Here is a 6,294-nt window from a genome sequence, read left to right on the forward strand (position 1 = left end):
CAATAGTAATGTTAGGACAGACAGACAGACAGAGGCCTAACCTTAAAAAAGGTGTCTAAATGCAGTTCAAAACTGCTAGCAGGACTAACCAGGCTGCCTAGCTTGTTTCAGGGGGGAAAGTTGTAATGTTTGGACAGACAGACAGACAGAGGCCTAACCTAGAAAAAGGTGTCTAAATGCAGTTCAAAACTGCTAGCAGGACTAACCAGGCGGCCTAGCTTGTTTCAGGGGGGGACAGTTGTAATGCTAGGACAGACAGAGGCCTAACCTAGAAAAAGGTGTCTAAATGCAGTTCAAAACTGCTAGCAGGACTAACCAGGCGGCCTAGCTTGTTTCAGGGGGGGACAGTTGTAATGTTAGGACAGACAGAGGCCTAACCTAGAAAAAGGTGTCTAAATGCAGTTCAAAACTGCTAGCAGGACTAACCAGGCGGCCTAGCTTGTTTCAGGGGGGGACAGTTGTAATGCTAGGACAGACAGAGGCCTAACCTAGAAAAAGGTGTCTAAATGCAGTTCAAAACTGCTAGCAGGACTAACCAGGCGGCCTAGCTTGTTTCAGGGGGGGACAGTTGTAATGCTAGGACAGACAGAGGCCTAACCTAGAAAAAGGTGTCTAAATGCAGTTCAAAACTGCTAGCAGGACTAACCAGGCGGCCTAGCTTGTTTCAGGGGGGGACAGTTGTAATGTTAGGACAGACAGAGGCCTAACCTAAAAAAAGGTGTCTAAATGCAGTTCAAAACTGCTAGCAGGACTAACCAGGCGGCCTAGCTTGTTTCAGGGGGGACAGGTTTAATGTTAGGACAGACAGACAGACAGAGGCCTAACCTTTAAAAAGGTGGCTAAATGCAGTTCAAAACTGCTAGCAGAACTAACCAGGCAGCCTAGCTTCTTTCAGCGTGGGAGGACAACTGTTAGGAGAGGCGGACTCAGTTACTAGGCACAAATAAGTAAGTAGGCTACATGCAGTTCACAATCAGTAACAGGAGTACAGAGGTGGCATAGCTTTGTTCAGCAGAGGTCAACTGTTAGAAGTGGCTGACACAGTTAGTAGGTAGTGTTGAGCGATACCTTCCGATACTCAAAGGTATCGGTATCGGATGGTATCGGCCGATATCCAAAAAGTATCGGATATCGCCGATACCGATACCCGATACCAATGCAAGTCAATGGGACACAAGTATCGGAAGGTATCCAGGATGATTCCCAGGGTCTGAAGGAGAGGAAACTCTCCTTCAGGCCCTGGGATCCATATTCATGTAAAAAATAAAGAATTAAAATAAAAAATATGGATATACTCACCTCTCCGGCGGCCCCTGGACCTTACCGATGTAACCGGCAGCCTCCGTTCCTAAGAATGAGCACGTGAAGGGCCTTCGATGACGTCGCAGCTTCTGATTGGTCGCATGACCGCTCATGTGACCGCTCATGCGACCAATCACAAGCCGCGACGTCATCGCAGGTCCTTCACGCGCTCATTCTTAGGAACGGAGGCTGCCGGTTACAGCGGTAAGGTCCAGGGGCCGCCGGAGAGGTGAGTATATCCATATTTTTTATTTTAATTCTTTATTTTTTACATGAATATGGATCCGATTCTGATTTCCGATATCACAAAAGTATCGGAACTCGGTATCGGAATTCCGATACCGCAAGTATCGGCCGATACCCGATACTTGCGGTATCGGAATGCTCAACACTATTAGTAGGCCAAAATACTAAAGCGGGCTAAATGTCAGCCAAGGAATTGGTCATAAATAAACTGGTGACATAGCGAGGTACAGGGGTGGGCTCCTCTGCAGAGTTGCAGACAGGGGTAGTTGGCGCAAAGTATTAAGGGGTCTAAATGGAGGCCACGGCCCCTGTATTTTCTTACTATCATCTATCATTGCAACAAATTTGTTATGGCAGTGCCATTTAAGGATTTAACAGCACAGACTACACAGTGGTGGGGCAGGGAGAGGTAAGTTTTGCAAGTGGTAGAGCACAGTTCGAGCTGGGGGAACACTCTCTGGTGGGCGGCAGTACTGGCCCAGGGCCCCTCATATTACGATGGTGTGTCTGACGTTGGTTGTGCACCACCACCGTCAGAGACACTTCATTGTACTATGAGGGACCCTGTGCCAGTGCCGTGGCCCAAGAGTGGGCACAACCACCTGTCCAGGCAAACGGCACTCGCACGGGTGCTTGCGCCACATTGTGACCACGGCCCTGTGGGGGGAGTCAGCCCATTTAGGGAGGTATACAAATGGCCTTTGGTGGACATTCGTCACCTGCAAATGGCGGAATTGGAGCAGTCAGTAAGAGGAGGCCAAAAACAAGAAATTTTTCTGGCAAGCTACGTGTCAGCAGGGAAGGTGGGGCAAAATAATTTGAAATCCATGATTGGTTCATTTTAATGAAGGTTAGATCATCAACATTTTGGGTAGCCAGACGTGTCCTTTTTTTGGTCAGTATTGAAGCAGCAGCACTGAAGACTCTTTCTGAGAGCACACTAGCAGCTGGGCAAGCGAGCTCCTGTAATGCATATTCTGCCAATTCGGGCCAGGTGTCTAGTTTAGATGCCCAGTAATCAAAGGGGAATGACCTGTGAGAGAGAACATCGATATTGGCGGAAAAATATTTGGTAACCATACTGGACAAATGCTGTCTCCTGTCACTTTGAATCGATGCAGCAGTACCTGTCGTGTCTGCGGTCATTGCGAAATCACTCCACAACCTGGTGAGAAATCCCCTCTGTCCAATGCCACTTCGGCTTTGTGCACCTCTAGCACCTCTGCCATGTTGCCCCCTACAGCTCATGCGAGAACCATCAGCACCGCTGTGTGCTGGGAATGCCTGAACCAAACGGTCTACAAGAGTTGCTTGTTTGGTAGCCAATATTTGCTCAAGGTTCTCATGTGGCATGATATTTTGTAATTTGCCTTTGTATCGTGGATCCAGGAGGCAGGCCAACCAGTAATCGTCATCGGTCATCATTAGTGTTGAGCGATACCGTCCGATACTTGAAAGTATCGGTATCGGATAGTATCGGCCGATACCCGAAAGGTATCGGATATCGCCGATACCGATACCCGATACCAATACAAGTCAATGGGACACCAAGTATCGGAAGGTATCCTGTATGGTTCCCAGGGTCTGAAGGAGAGGAAACTCTCCTTCAGGAACTGGGATCGATATTAATGTGTAAAATAAAGAATAAAAATAAAAAATATTGATATACTCACCTCTCCGACGCAGCCTGGACCTTACCGATGTAACCGGCAGCTTCCGTTCCTAAGAATGAGCGCTTGAAAGACCTTAGATGATGTCGCGGCTTGTGATTGGTCGTGTGGCGGTCACGTGACCACTCACGCGACCAATCACAAGCCGCGACGTCATCTAAGGTCTTTCAAGCGCTTGAAAGACCTTAGATGACGTCGCGGCTTGTGATTGGTCACGTGGCGGTCACGTGACCGCTCACGTGACCAGTCACAAGCCGCGACGTCATCTAAGGTCTTTCAAGCGCTCATTCTTAGGAACAGAAGCTGCCGGTTACATCGGTAAGGTCCAGGCTGCGTCGGAGAGGTGAGTATATCAATATTTTTTATTTTTATTCTTTATTTTACACATTAATATCGATCCCGATACCGATTCCCGATATCACAAAAGTATCAGATCTCGGTATTGGAATTCCGATACCGCAAATATCGGCCGATACCCGATACTTGCGGTATCGGAATGCTCAACACTAGTCATCATTTTGATAATGCGGGGGTCCCGATTTAGGATACTCAAGGCATACTCTGCCATGTGGGCCAAAGTTCCAGGTGTCAATTCACTGCTTGTGCTGGGTTGAGGGCACTTTCTTGAAAATCTACCTCACTTGTGGCCCGCAAAAACCCTGTACCTGACCTTGCAATGCCACCAGTTTCTATTGCCCCTGAGAAGCATCCTCCTCCCATAGATATTCAGCCCCATCATCCTCCTCCTCCTCCTCTTCATCCGCCGCCTCGTCCCGGAGAATTCCCTGACCAGACAATGGCTGACTATCATCAAGGCTTCCCTCCTCCTCGGCCGCAGATGCCTGCTCCTTGATGTGCGTCAAACTTTGCATAAGCAGACGCATTAGTGGGATGCTCATGCTTATGATGGAGTCGTCCGCACTGACCAGCCGTGTGCATTTCTCAAAACACTGAAGGACTTGACAGAGGTCTTGGAGCTTCGACCACTGCACAGCAGACAACTCCATGTCTGCCATCCAACTGCCTGCCCGTGTATGTGTATCCTTCCACAAATACATGACAGCACGCCTCTGTTCGCACAGCCTCTGAAGCATGTGCAGTGTAGAGTTCCACCTTGTTGCAACGTCTATTATTAGGTGGTGCTGGGGAAGATTCAGCGATCGCTAATGGTTAAGCATACGGCTGGAGTGTATGGGCAACCGGCGGGTGTGCGAGCAAAGTCTTCGCACCTTCAGGAGCAGGCCTGGTAAATCAGGGTAATTTTTGAGGCAGCACTGCACCACAAGGTTCAAGGTGTGAGCCAGGCAAGGTATGTGTTTCATTTCGGAAAGGGCTATGGCAGCCTGTTATGATCCTTAGTGGTTGAGGATCACAAATAACTCCAGCTAAGTAACAAACATAGGACAAGCTCTAGCGAGGTGGCAAACTGGACTGACCGCAAATCTGAACCTATCCAAACACACTAGAAGTAGCCGGTGAACGTGCCTAAAAATCCTAGACGTCTCGAGCCAGCCTGAGGAACTAACTACCCCTAGAGAGAAAGAAAGACCTCTCTTGCCTCCAGAGAAATAATCCCCAAAGATATAGAAGCCCCCAACAAATAATAACGGTGAGGTAAGAGGAAGGCACATACACAGGGGTGAAAGCAGATTCAGCAAATGAGGCCCACTAATACTAGATAGCAGAAAATAGAAAAGGGAATCTATGCGGTCAGTAAAAAACCCTTACAAAATATCCACTCTGAGATTTCAAGAACCCCCACACCAACTAACGGTGTGGGGGGAGAAACTCAGTCCCCTAGAGCAACCAGCAAGCGAGGAAATCACATTTTAGCAAGCTGGACAAGAAACATAATGAATGCTGATAATCAAAAAATGAACAAACAAAAACTTAGCTTGTTTTGGAGAGACTGGGAGCAAGGTAGTCACAAGGAATCTGAAGAGCACTGAATACATTGATAGCAGGCAAGGAACTGAGTCTCCAGGTGAGCTAAATAGGAAACCAACCAAGAATAACGAACCAGCTGATGCTGCCAACCTGCAGAAAGACAACACTACACAGTACCGCTTGTGACCACTAGAGGGAGCCCAAAAATAGAGTTCACAACAGCAGCCATAAAATTCCTTCTGTTATCACTGACTACCTTGCCTGCCTCAAGATGTACACTGCCCAGCCATAAATGAGTTTCTTGCTGCAAGAACTCGGCCAGAACTTCCGCGGTGTGTCTGTTGTCACCCAAACACTTCATTTCCAACACAGCCTGCTGACGCTTACCACTAGCTGTTCCACAATGGGACACCACGGGTGCAACACTGGTAGCTGCGGATGGAGTGATCGTGCGACTGAGCTCTGTGGATGAGCTTTCGCTTCTGGAGGAGGAGGAGGTGCAAACGCCTACAGTCAACTGTTTCCTAGACCGTGGGCTAGGCAGAACTGTGCCACTATGGCTGTCCCCTGTGGACCCTGCATCCACCACATTAACCCAGTGTGCCGTGATGGACACGTAACGTCCCTGGCCATGCCTACTAGTCCATGCATCAGTTGTGAGGTGCGCCTTTCTACTGACCGATTGCCTCAGTGCATGGACAATGCCTTCTTTGATATGTTCGTGGAGTGCTGGGATGGCTTTTCTCGCAAAGAAGTGTCGACTGGGTAGGTCATAGCGTGGTATTGCATAGGCGATCAGGGCTTTGAAAGCTTCGCTTTCAACCAACCGGTAGGGCATAATCTCTAACGAGATTAGTCGAGCAATGTGGGCGTTCAAACCCTGTGTACACGGATGAGAGGATGAGTACTTCCTTTTCCTATCAAGAGTCTCTTGTAGGCTGAGCTGGACTGGAGAGCTGCATATGGTGGAAGTAGCGGGGGTGGTGGTGGACATGGCAGACTGAGAGAGGCAGTGTTTCCAACCAAGAACCTTGTGATTCCCTGGCAGCTTTGGCCTTGCGACAATACCTCCACATTTGTTACTGGTGGTGTCATAACCGGTGGGCTTACACTGAGGGAAGCAATGTAGCGTTGTTGACTAGCTTCATTCTGAGTTGGTGCACCAACATTACAAGACGTTTGGTAGTTA

This window comes from Ranitomeya variabilis, chromosome 5 (assembly GCF_051348905.1).
Source record: "Ranitomeya variabilis isolate aRanVar5 chromosome 5, aRanVar5.hap1, whole genome shotgun sequence".
NCBI classification, from domain to species: domain Eukaryota; kingdom Metazoa; phylum Chordata; class Amphibia; order Anura; family Dendrobatidae; genus Ranitomeya; species Ranitomeya variabilis.